This window comes from Zonotrichia leucophrys, chromosome 20 (assembly GCF_028769735.1).
Source record: "Zonotrichia leucophrys gambelii isolate GWCS_2022_RI chromosome 20, RI_Zleu_2.0, whole genome shotgun sequence".
NCBI classification, from domain to species: domain Eukaryota; kingdom Metazoa; phylum Chordata; class Aves; order Passeriformes; family Passerellidae; genus Zonotrichia; species Zonotrichia leucophrys.
Window position 1 is genome coordinate 3,912,612 of NC_088189.1, and position 13,544 is coordinate 3,926,155.

The 13,544-nt window shown below is 38.5% G+C and overlaps 1 long non-coding RNA gene across 1 annotated transcript in view; it reads left to right on the forward strand.

Annotated features, from left to right (window-relative positions):
• The first annotated feature begins 4,838 nt into the window (after positions 1 to 4,838).
• The window catches only part of LOC135456321 (uncharacterized), a 74,960-nt gene continuing 66,254 nt past the window's right edge, over positions 4,839 to 13,544 (forward strand). The window contains exon 1 of the long non-coding RNA XR_010442506.1: positions 4,839 to 4,910. This is a non-coding gene — a long non-coding RNA (uncharacterized LOC135456321). The remainder of the gene's footprint in view (positions 4,911 to 13,544) is intronic.

A 13,544-nucleotide genomic window follows, 5' to 3' on the forward strand; every position in this document is an offset into this window, starting at 1 on the left:
TTCAAATAAGAGATATATAGAAAGATTTGGGCACTTCAAGTTCAGCATTTGCTTCTCAAGCCTATGTATAAAACCAAAATCCATGCTGCTGACGTATGATCTCAGCAGGTTAAAGAACTTAACAGAAGAAAGACCTTTGGCATAATCCTTTGAGATGGTGAAATGCAGGCTCACTTAGCACACAGCCCCAGTAAAACCCTTGCTCACCCTGCAGAGGGCTCACACTCCAAGGTTTGCAGGTTCATCTGGGGAGAGCTGCCCAGCAATATGAAATTGTCTTGCCATGACCAATGACAATAGCACACGGATGATCCCAATTCCTTCTTCTTAAACCTGATGCTGTTATTAAAGTGCATTCCCCCTTTGAAATGGCAGTGGTACATCATCCACTCCTCCTTGCACAACATTTTGATCCCTTCACAGAAACCAAACATTTACTGCTGTGTGCTAAGACACAACACTTATTCTGACTGAAAAAAATGAGCTCTGCCTTTAAAACAGAGACCCCTCTGCAGAATGGTCTTGCAGTCCTTTTAGGGGCTGCTTTTCCTTTAGGCTCCCTCCTGTTTGCCACTGGCAGCTAAATAAAGTACATGAAAATTCATGTCCTGAATAAAGTAAAAACTCAACTTCTTATCTACCTCTTTGAAGTAATGAAAGGTGAGCACCTTTCTGAACCCTTGTGTAATACATGCATTTATTATGTGTACAGACTTAAAAGCACACCAATCTGTACAGGTAAATGAACACCCCACACAAGCAAAGAGCTTTCCCTATGAAACTGAAAAGTTAATCATCCCTTTGATAAATCAATCATATCTCATAAAGAAGTCTCACATTTTGTCTTTTTACATTTTTATTTAAGTCCTAATTGGCCATTAAGAGAAAGTTACAGTCTGCTTTGTCAAACTTGGATTTATGTAACGTGCTCCCATTTTAAGTCTCTCTAAAGGTACCTTCACTCAAAGTCACAGTACATTTAACTAACAGTTTCATTTCAGCCCAAGATCTAAAGGAACTAACATATTTATTAAAGCATTTTGATCCTTCAGAGACAGATTAATAAGAACTTTGTGACAGTTCAGCATGATAAAATGAGCCAATAAACAGCAATGTGTGCTGATCATAGATATACTGATCCACAAATAATATAATACATATTTGGTTTGTCATAAAGAAAAATCACTTGAAAAAGCCATTGCCATGATTAAATACTTTCTGCTATCTAAAAATTTCTATATTCTATACAAGTTTTCCTTACAAATTCCCTCAACAAATAAACCCAGCAAGTCTTTTTTCCTACATAAGGAAATCACAGCTTTGTATGATACCAATACAGAATAATGACTCAAAATGCAGCATGAAAAGGGTTTAAATATTGTATGGATTTTTGGGGTAAAAATAGAGCACTAGATGCCAGAAGTGTTTAATGTTCATTCACTATAAAACAGATGTTCAGGCTTGCCTGAGTAGCTGTCATTTACCTACCTATGAATTATTATTTGTATTATGCATTTGTTTTATGGTAACATCTCAGAAATTCAAATTTTTTAATGTGGTTGTCAGTAACAATAGGGACTCAAGGTTTAGATCTGGGATATTCTTTCCTGCCCAACAATTTCCTTTATTAGAGCTCATCCTTTGTCACTGCTCCACATCAAGGAAGGGAGAAGCTTGGGAAATACACACTCACATGCTTGAGACACATTCCTGCCACTAAACATTGAATGATGGTGTCAATTGTTTTCTCATTTTCACTGTTTGTACATCACTGCTGCCAAACGACTTTCCTGATGTCCATTGTGATTTATGATGTGAGAGAATACTAAAACTAATTTATACTAATAAATGCAAACAGCCCCATTAACATCAATACATATCCTAATTTACACCACAAAGAACCCATACCGGTATACTTAGAGCAATTTCAGAGTACTTCCTAATGAAGATAAAAGGTCATCGTGCAAACCAGCAGTGATGGAAAGTTTACAGCAGTCATCCCAAGGTTCCAAATGCTGTGCATAAAACTTAATGTAGTGTACTGCATTAACCACTAATGCTTAAAATAATGGCTCCTGAGATTCTGGTTATAATGATCCTGATCTAAATGTGAAAATAACTTCATACAATTTTTCTTCCAGTCTTTACTTGCTAATCTACTTTATGTCTCTTCATTCAACCTGTCAGACTGAAGGGGCTTAGACATGGGATGGAATGGACCCTGCAAGTTACTCCGTGCTTCTCACAACAAAGTTCATGCTTGCTTCATCTGGCATGGATGTGACAGCACCAGTTAATTCTGTTCCGTTGAAATACTCAGCACATAATGAAACAATGCACAGCCCACAGGACGATACAACAGCAGATTGAATTGTAAGAGAAGAAAGAAAACAACCCCTCAAAATATTTTCAGTTTTGTTTGGTAACTAATGTTTTTAACTTCAGCCCGAAACAAGTGTCAACTTCATAGTCTAGAACTTCAACTGTTGGGGTTTCTTGTTTGTGTTTTTTTGTTGTTGTTGTTTTTCCCATCTAAGTGTTCAGAAGAACACAAACAGCCTAGAAGGTGCTGGGCTGATGCTGGCACAAATCAAATTACCTTTCTTAAACAACTACAGGTGTATCACCAGGACCAGTCTTTCCTAAGGGGAGGTATTTGGACGCATTCCTTTGCTACACCAAAGGTGGTGTAGAAATAGGACATTTTAAAACTGTGTGATAGTGCCTTATACTTTATAGACAACTTTTTAGAGATGAAGCTTCTGAATTGTTGCCCTAACACACTGCAGTAGGAAAACACAACAGAAGCATTAATATTTTAATACTTTGTTGTACTAAATGCATTTCTTTACTTCAGAAATTCTCTTATCTGTAATTTCTCTTCAGTGCACAATATTTATTAATTCCAATATACCAGTTAACCAGAGCCTGGTTCTCCATATGTACATTCAGCAAAGACACAGACTAAAGGGTCTGACCCAAAGTCAACTGCAGCTAAAGCAAAAAGTCCTACTAGTCCCAGTGGCAATTGCTCAGCTGCACTGTCCTGGCAATTAAAAGCAGATGGGTGCTGGGAAGCCAGCCCTGATGACCAACATCTAGCCCAGGGTCACAAAATGAGTCTGGCTCAGACCTGAGAATGGAACTCAAATTTGCTGAATTTCTACCCAGGGGTTTAATCACAAAACCACTACTCTTAATTTAAAATCAAAAGGTTTTGAAAGAAGTATTAGTAAGGTGCAAATTTTTCACTTCAGGGGAATATATCATTATTCAGTTAACCATTTTTTTTTTCATATCTCAGACCAAATAAGTAACCAAAGTTCTCTGCTATGGTGTTAATTAAGGATTTGTATTCATACCTCCAAGCAATACACTAACCTCTAAATGATGTTCCAACTGAAGCCTGAACAGGAACAAAACTAAAGTATAATTAAGGCTTGCAGATCTGCCTATATTGTAGCTTTTTAGCTGCAACCTTTCCACCCTGTTCTGTAATTAGCGAACCAGCTCATAAGTTCTCCAGACACAGACATTTATGAAGAGTTCAAAGCTTCTTTGCAAACTCTGGAGGAGCAGCTCCAAGAAAGTGGAGTAATTCTGAACCAGTGAAGCGGCACCACCTCACACAGCACCTGCCTACCTGGCTCCCCTTTGCAGAAACTAAGAGTCCCCCCACCTTACTTATCAGACCTTTCAAGTCAATAAAACACAGGTTTTTAACCTTTCAGATTCCTCACGCAACCCACAGTTCTCATAGGTTTATTTTCACTCCTGTTCTACAGTCAGCAGAATAAACAGGGTTTGCATCTCTTTTGAACATAACCACAGACAGGAACAGCATCCCTCACACCTCAGCTCCTTCAGCAGCAAAATCCAACAAGGACCCACAAGTCAGAAAAACCTAGAACTTATAGCAAATAACTTGGTACTTGTAGCAAAGTACCATATTCTGTTCACAAGCAGATACTTCATATAAACATCACAAACCTGGTGTGGTCTATAACAGGCCAAGCACACCCAGGAAGCACTGCCAGAGTAGCAGAGGGTCAATATTAAATGGCCAGGAAAATCACTTCCTTGAGCACTTTTTCGTAACAGTGATATATAAAGACTAGAGCAGGTTTTCCCATAGTGGCATGACCCACTGGGTCACCTCTAGCCTGAAGAATAAGGGCATGTCCAACAACCCCAAACGCAAAATAAGAATTCAAGGGCATTATCAAGTTAATGCAAAGCTCCCATACCTTGCCAACAATGTCTCACAGGCAGCTCCAACTCCTTCTTCACAGCACAGCCAACAAACCCCAACTGCCCCCTCAGCCAGCTCTTTTATAGCCCTCACCTTAATTGGACACAGCTGTGGCCTATTAAGGGCAGGCCTGTTCCTAATCTTTGGTGATTGGTGCAGCTGCAGCTCCTCAAGGGCGAGATTGCCTTCTGCACTATTCTCTGACATCCCATCCCTCCACCCAAGGGTGCTGTTGGTGGGGCCACTGTAGGGAATGGCACTGCCAGGTGGCAGATGAGCTGCTTGAGAAGGGACTTGGAGCTTGTTGGCTGTGCTGTAAGAAGAAGGAGCCAGTGCTGCAAGGAGCTGCCCATGAGGCACCACTGAGCAGGTATGGGAGCTTTGCAATAAGATCACAACGCTCTTGAATTCTCATTTGTAGGGGAATAGATTACAAGTAAATAAAAGTGGTATAGAAAGTAATCATACCCCCCAAAGAGTTGCAGCTGGGTTAATTAAGCAAGATTAGAAGCAGGCCTGATGTTAACAAGCCACAGGTGTAGCCAATAAGAAGAGTGCTATAAAAGAGTGGATTGGTGGGAACTGGAGTCAGTTGGCTGCTGTGAGGATATGGAAGAGTTGGTGCCTGGAGGAGCTGCCTACAAGTGAAGTCAAGGAGGTAAGAAACTCTAGCAATATTGAAATCTGGCAGCATAATGATAATTGAGCTGTTGTGTTATAATGATAACACTTATTTTGCACTTGGGGTCATTGGGTATGTCCCTATTCTTCAGGCCAGGATATCAGTAAGTGCATCATGCCACTAGGGCAAAATCTGCTCTAGCTTGTCACCCTTTATACATCACTGTTATGGAAAAAGTGGTACAAGGAAGTGATTTTCCTGGCCTTTTATTATTGACCTTTTGCTATTCTGACAGTGCTCCTTGGGAATGCGTGGTCTGTTATACACCACACCAGGTTTGTGAAGTTTATGTGAAATACCTGTTTGTGACCAGCACATGGCACCTACCCATAATTGCTTCATAAATCCTAGCAATTAAAAAAAAATCTCCAAGAAGCAATTGTGAAAACACATTAAAAACATAGTCTCTGTTTTTTGTTTTGTTCAGAATTACACTTTTCTTTGCCTTTCACATAGAGCTTTTAGAGTACACTTGAGTTATACTTTCATACAGTTCTCCAGAACCTGAGAGCTAGCAATATAAGGATTTTTAAATTGAAGTTGGGATTCTCAAATAATCTTAAGAGCCTGAGAACTGGGACTGTAGGAGAAATAAACATCACAAATCTAAATATCATGAGTCTGATAATGCTGAACAGGGATAAACCAGAGATTTAGAGGTGAATGGAATAAAGGAGCAAAGCACAAGATGAAAATAAAGATGTAGCTTTCTAGTGAACTTAAATTTTCTGTTAAGCATTTTGATTAGAAAAAAAGTGGAAAATTGCTGATGAGAATGTAAAGGCAGGACTGAGGCAAGTGTTTTATTTGGGGAGGTTTGTGCTTATCTGCTGCAAGTGAAACACCTTGTTATCAGTGTGGGTGAGGAGTGGGGCATGGTTATAATCAAAAGATGTCTCTGCTTGTGCCAGACTGTTTTGCTGCTTTATTTGCTACTCTTGTTTGACCACTTCAACTGCTTTTGTCACTGTGTTGGATTTTGTCTTGTATTTCTGAGAAAGCATGTTCTTTAAACAGCCCTTCCTTTGGTCTCTAATTGCAAAGTACAACAGAAATCAGATTAAAGTGTGTTTTGTGTTAACAAAGGAATGAAATTCCACCCTGATCTAGTAGAAACACATATGCTGTTGCTTTCTTTGGGTCTGTTTTCTTGGGGTTCTGTAAACAAAGATAGATTTACTGAATGGGTGGGTTTATGCAAGCTGTTCTTTCAAACCTGCCAGTGTTCCCCTTGGGTTTGTGGAAAAGCAGGAGCACCCATTTCCCAAGCACAGCACAAACTGCAGGCTCCTGAATTCTCTGTGGCCTCTCAACCAGGATTTATCATCAAGCAGACCTAGTGAAATAAGCTCTGGATAAGTGATAACATCTCTCAGATATTAATGCAGGCACCATTGCATGAGGCTTGGGTTTTACAAACCCAGTTCTGGATAATTGTTCTTTATTGGGAAGCCACCAGTTGTCTTAGTCTAATAATAATTGTTTTATATGACTGAAAGTACTGCTCACATAGCACTTAGAACAATTCTTTGGACAGAAACTCCCCAATTCTGTCCATCCATGGATTAACAGTAATGGTGAAAAATGTGAGGAGTTTTGTGAAAAATGAAGCTTCTGCATTCTCGTGGCTTTTCTTTCTTTAAAATTGTCAAAACCTAGATGTTTCAGTCTATGCACTTTAAGATCAGCTATTGGAAAGTAACTTGAATCTTGGTAGGGTGTCCTGAGGCAAAGGCTCCTGTCAAAATTGAGGGCAGTAGATGAGAACTCCCTGAGCAGCCTGGAGACAGGCCTTCCAAAACTGTTTGCAGGTTTGTTATTGGTTTGCTGTAATTGCCCAGACAAATCATCTGCTTGTCACTTCACCTGACTATAAAATTGGAACAGCAAGGGTATCAAGATATTGCATGTGTGAATTTTACTTATTTCATACTTTGCAAGTGCTCGAAAAGCCCTTAGCATTTTTACTGAAAGTATTTTGGAAGCTGAATTACTTTATTTGTGCTAATTATGTAGCTTTATACTAGTGATGTGCTTTATGAGACAAGCACTGAGGCATAATATGATTTGACTTTTGCTTTACACAGATTTTGCTATTAATTTGATTATTTTCCATAACTGAACAATGTAGTTTGCTCTATGTTAAAATAAAACTAAATTTGCTTGGTAGAGGAATAAAAAGGAAATGGTACTTCAGACAGTGGCCCTGGGGTTACGCTAATTTCACAGCTTTAGTTGATATCATTTTTCTTGTAAAGTGTTTTGAAGAAGAAAATTTTTAATGTTTTGTCCAGAGAACTTAATTTTCCATTGTTTTTACACCTTTAGAGTGATGTCTAAGAACAGAGGACTACACCACATAAAATGTTTCACAGTTAGGAACCAGCAAACATAGTGATAATATGGTTGGCTTGTGTAGACTTGCATCTGATAAATACAAATAAACCCCCTTTCAAATTAACATGAGCCAAAAGTCAACTTAGTGATCTGATGAGGTACTGACAAATTCACATCCTAACCTAAATGACATTTGTCACACTGAAGTAGAAACAATTATTAATAATTTTCAGTTCATTAGGAGCACTACAATGAAATGTCAACAACTTCAAAAGTGTAGCAGAAGTGTACAAATTAATTTTGATTTTCTGAAGTGTAATTATTTTTGTAAGTACCACACTGTGTAATCACTTTTGGCGCTATTACTTGTGCAATCAATAACACTTAAATGTACTTAGCTGTTTTCAAACATGCTTTCTTAAGGTCACCCTTTAGTGGTGTGGGTGTTTCGATGGAGTGAGGAGTAAGATGTAAGAATGTAAGGAGTTGTTTACTAACTGGTCAAAGATGTAGTGAAATTAAAAAAAAAATAGAATTTTTTTTTTGATTGCCATAAAGGGGTGCTCGATGTTGTCTGTGCAGTTTTGATGTGAAAAAAGCCAATCCTGGCTCTGTGGCGAGTCCAATTTTGTGCTCTGGGTGGCAGCATCAGCTCTTGCTCCTGTGCCTTCCCCACCCGGGGCTCATCCTACTTGGCAAATGCAACCTGACTGCAGAGTTAATTATATTCCCCTGAGCCAGGCAGTCAGGCCAGATTCGGCCTCACATTAGCCAGATGAATGGTTGGTAATCATCTAGAGGAGTGCATCGTTCCCACAAGCCCAGCCAGTCCCCAAGTGCCGGCATTTGTAATAATTCACAGCCCTGTGATGCTCCAGTACAAAAAGAGCACAAGAACACGCACACACCTTGAAGGAAAGTTACTTTCACTGGAGTGATTTGAGCTGACATTCTGATAGGTTTCATGCAGGTTTGGACAGGAGAATTTTGCTTGTGTATTTGTTCATTAGTTTATCTGTTTTCTGGAGATCTCCAGGAACCCTTACAGCAGGGTAGAAGCAGGGATGGTTGGTTGGCAGTTCAGTGCCCAGGTTGGTTTCTGGAATTAACAGCAGTCCCTTAAAGGATCCAGTTTATAATTTAGCTCCTGGAGTCTCTTGCTGTAACTCAGCTTTCAACCCTAATTTAACTTCATTTGTAGAATTGTTTCAATGGCTTACCCATACTGGAAGATAAAAGTAAAGCTGATGTAACCAGAGCAAGGAATGGGGACTGTACTTAAACTACTAAAATTACAGATCCCCTCCCATTAAAAATTAAAACTCAATAAAAAGAGATAAAAATTTCCTGTCAGATTAGTAAATTATCTGTTAGTAAAAGAGGTAAAAACAGGAAAACAGACTTCATGCCATGAGGAAAAGACAGTCAGAAAATGTACAGAAAAAAGAAGTATCGCAGTCAGCAGTAACATCTCTTGATATCTATTGCTGTTTTTAATTGTCATTAAAAATAGTGGTTTAGCCATTTATAGCAACATAAGAGTTTAAGAAGAAAACAGATGAGGCATTCCAGGCACTAACTTATTTAGAGGCTGAATATCAATATAATTCTGAATAAAAAAAAAATACATACTATTTTTAACATTTCTAGCTTTTTTTCAGTATTTATCTGCATTTTTAATCTATATTGAAGAATAGCTCCAGTAAATTGGGGCAAGTTTTTTCTGCTATTTAGAAGTGCATATATTATATACAAGGAAATGCAATTAGAGAGGGGGAACTGTGTGTGAATGTAACTACCCAGTAATTACACCTGAAAATTTGTGTTAGAATAATTCGCTTCATCTAAACATGTGTATTGTGTGTCTCTATCTTGGATTTCAGTAATCTGAGATTTTGTTTGGTTTTTGGGACAGCTAAACCATTAAATTCTTTGCCAATACTCCAGAGCCCACAGCTCCTAGGCAGTTGCACAGAGCTGTGTTACTGGGCTGACTGCCAGGAAGCCAGGTAGGGCTTGTTCTGCTTGGAACTCAGCTACTCTGCAAAAATGTTTGAATTTTGGTGACACAGCAAATGCTGTAGCCAAGTATTTTGCTGGAATTTTCAAACTAAGTGCAAAGTCCTTACATGAGTTTGTTTGCACCTGAATTTGACATCATTGCTGCAGATACTAATGGATGAGTATGTTTTAAGCTCTCATTGTCAGTGTATTATTTTCTTGCTATTTAAGCTGTCAATATCTGTGTGTTTTTCTACTATTACTGAAGTAATCCTCATTGTATAGCAGTGACTTTAGTGTAAAAGAGGAAAAAAAAAGGGAAAAAGAAATCCCCACCAGGCTTTCTCAGCTTGCTCCATAGTCTTAATTCCTCACCCATCTCACTGGATCACAGCAGAACATCTCCACACCTGTTCTGGTTTCCTGGGAAGAAAAGCTCCAAAGTTCAACTATTCAGAAATTTTCATCCACCTAGAAAGTGTTTGGTTTACCTTGCTGAAGAAGTAAACACAGAACTAGCTTTATTTTTTACTAGTTAAAACCAAGATTGAACTCCAAATCTAAACATCTTGCTGGTTTAAAATTTCCTGATGTGAATATATTCCAAGTCCTGTAGCAGATAATTTGGTGTTACTTCCATGTGCCAGAAATACTGTTCCAAGGAATTACAGCTTAATTTTCATAGATAATTTGGTTTGGTTAGTTATTAAGACTATCTGGGATTGTGGGTGATTAGCTAGGTGAGATTTGGGAGTTACTCTATAATTTGGATTGGATTTTTAATTTTGTCTAGATTAAGATTTTTATTACTTGAGTTGAAGCACTTGAGATTAATGAAAAAGGCTGTGATAGATAACATGTTTATTCTTTCAGGAAAAAGCAAGATAATTATGCCTGTCTTACATGGATTTCATCCATTTGCTTACTTTACTTCACTAGCAGGTGACTGCTGACCAAGGAATGTTTCACACACTGAAATTTGGTTCAGGATATCAGATTTTAGTGAGCAAACCCAGGAACATTAACACAGTTCTACCTGCAGCCCACCAGCTCACACCCAAAAAGATGTCTGAGCTATAATCAGTAGATAAAACAGAAATATTGTTTGTGTGATCTGATAGGATGCATTCTAAATCCTACAAAATGGTTATGGAGTGTTTTTGCCACTGAGTGTTGAGTTTCAAAGGCAGCATCACTAAGTCAAAACTGGAAAAGAGGGAAAAAAAAATGAAGTAGACCTTGCCAGCTGCAATTATATCTTCTAGTCACTGAAATGTAATATAATTCAATGTCTGTATTAGCATTCAGCATTGTTAATTCATGGGCAAGTAATTTAGTTGAATTCTCAATGAGAAATTGAATTTGAGGTGACTCAGCAGGAAAATCAGTGTGTTCTGTAATTGAATGGAAAATAGTTGAGTTATCGCTGGCAGCGAGCTTGATGTAACAAGCCTTTGTATTACATGTGCCATGAATAGACTGAATGCTTTGACAAGGATTACATTTATTTCAGATAATGAAGCACAATAAAATGTGGAGTAATTAAGAACCAAAGGAAATGACATGACCCAAATCCAATGGGAAAGGCCCCAAGTTGGGGAGGAGTTAGGAAATATCCATATAAAGAATGTTTATGGAAGAGTGTTTCAGTTTTGATACAGTTAATTCTGCCTTGCTACAGGAGATGTTGGACAGTGTTTCTAGGTCCTTTTCAATTTCTTTTTCACATTTCTGTGATTGAAATATTCATATCAACATGAAGGCTTTAGAAAAGGATCTAATTCAAGACTTGTTCACATCAGTTCACCTTGGAAAAGTGTTTTTTTTTTTTACTCCAAATGTAACTTTTGTGATCTGACTTGTCAGGTGACTCACTAAACATAATGATTCAACTTGTGCTGTATTGTTTTCCTCTAATATCCATGTTTTTAGCCCACTATCCATTATCTACATAAGCGTTTGGAATACTAGTGTCTACTCTGTAAAATATGCAATTGTGGAAAACATTTTGAACTCCAAATATTACAGCAAGCAGATCACATGGGATAGCTCACCACAGCTCTGCAAAGGTGTGCTAAGGAACGGATGAGCAGCAGTAGCATTACAAGAACTCTTTTGAATGTACAGGTGTCTGTTTTTAGTTTGTCAAATCCTTAAAAAAGGATGCTAAAACCTGATTTAAACATAAAAGCAGATGCATTCTTTTGAACAGGGATTAGAAAGCAAATAATTAATCATACATACCTGAGGATTTATGTAAGCAGCTGCTTAAATAAGAATCATAAACCTACAAATGCAGTCTCTCCACCTATTTTGCAATCTCTTGAATTAAAAAAAAAAAGTGTGGAGTTTTTTGTTAGATAGCACTTGACATCAAAAGGAAAATGCTAACATATTCTCTTGGTACCATATAGAAATGAAAATATTCTTAACAAACATCCTGTGCTGTTTTTAACTAGGTGGTAAATAGTTTACAAATGCTGGAGCTTGTAAGCTGTAGTGCTGATTAGGTAAATTAGGACTGGGGTAACTGGAGGCTGTGTAGGCCTTCTACACAATGGAAGTTTGTTTTCCATCCAGTAAAAAAGATGGAAATTTGCATGAGGGTCACGAAGGAAAGATTGGCTGGTCTGAACAGGCTTCTAAGTATTACAGGAAGTGTATAAAACTGACTGGTTTTGACTTTAAGTCAGGTGAAACCAAGTTGATTTCACAGTTATGTTTTCGAATCCACACATCAAACCAAAATCAAAAGGTCTGGATCTGAGGGAAGTGAAAGAGAAAAACAATTTTTTGCATGAACAGCTACAGGATGAGATCACCAGGAGTCACACAGCTTTAGTGCTTGGTGCCAGTCTCTACCACACATTGTAAGGAAGGTCTGTGCTGTGCTCTGCTCAGTGACTTGCTGGAAGTTCATCACTTGCAGTGAATTCCAAGGAATAACCAAGTTTTTATTAATAGATTAAGTAATTCTGGCAACTCTTCTGAGATTTGAGGGGCCAATATTTTACATATCAGTTTATTGAATTTGGACTGAGGTCTCAGAGCTGTAACAATAAGTTTAAGCTTATGGCAATAAAGTTACCTGCAGTAATATATTTAGGCATCAGGGCCCAAACCCCTGCAAAGAAAAAAAGTGACTCACTTTTATTCAAATTCAGCTCTCACTGGTTTTTTGTCCCTGCTACTTCTCTTGACATACTTAATGAAACTTTTACTGTCCTTACACCCCTCTGCCAGTTCAGCACTCAAGATGTAGAATTAAACACTGTTGTAAAGATGGAGTAAAAAAGAGAAGCAGGAGAGAGATGGGGTGCCTTGCCAGCCTCTCTGAGAGTTCCTACGTGTGCATGGTCTCTGGTGCTCTCTCTCAATTCTGCTGGGGATTGGAAATTGCCCTTTTCCTTTTCTGAGCAACATTTTAATCTTGTTGCTGCCTTGTCACCGTGTTCGTGTATTGCAGCCTTGCTTTTATTGCACTGAGCTTGTTTTCATGGGTTCCTTTTTCAACATATCTACTGATGAAATTGAACACTTGGGGGTTTGAGTTTGACAGCTGGAAGATGAGAGAGGGTGTCTCTGATCCTGCTTCTACAGAATTCCCACAGTGCCCCCTACACTGAAAGGCTTTAAATGTATCTCTCCTTTGAACATCTGATGCTGCTAACAGTAATGCTTCTGTAGTGTCTACAACTCACTTTATCTTGTTCCAAGAGCTGACAGTGTCCCTAGAATACTTTTTTCAAAAGGAGAACTTATTGGATAAATTCTTCCACTGGTGTATTTTTTCCTTTTTTTCTGAGCTGCATCTAATGAATATATTCCTTGAACTGCATATTTCAACAGCTGTTACCTTATAAACTTTTAACCCTGTGCCTTGATGTGGTGGCCTCTTTCAGGCACGCAGGACTGTGGAGGACAGACACTCTGCACTAACTAAAGATAAAAACACTACAGTGGAGTGTGACAGGTCTCTTTTTAAGGTACAGCTGTGAGTCTCTGCATAAAAATATCAATGGGGTTCAAGTACCACAGGGTCCTGTCCTGTGGATCCACATGGATTTTTAGTTGACTTGTAATCTCCTTGGTTTCCCCCAAAGCCCTGAATTTTCATGCCTCCTCCTCAGATGCTGAGCAAGTCAAGGGTTCATCCTCCCATCAAAGCTGAAAGATTTAGTGGGAAGAGATTTGCATTGAAACATTTACAGCAATTGCTTGTGGCTCACTGCAGTCTATCGAGCCCCTCTTTAAACTTCACAGTTGTAAACC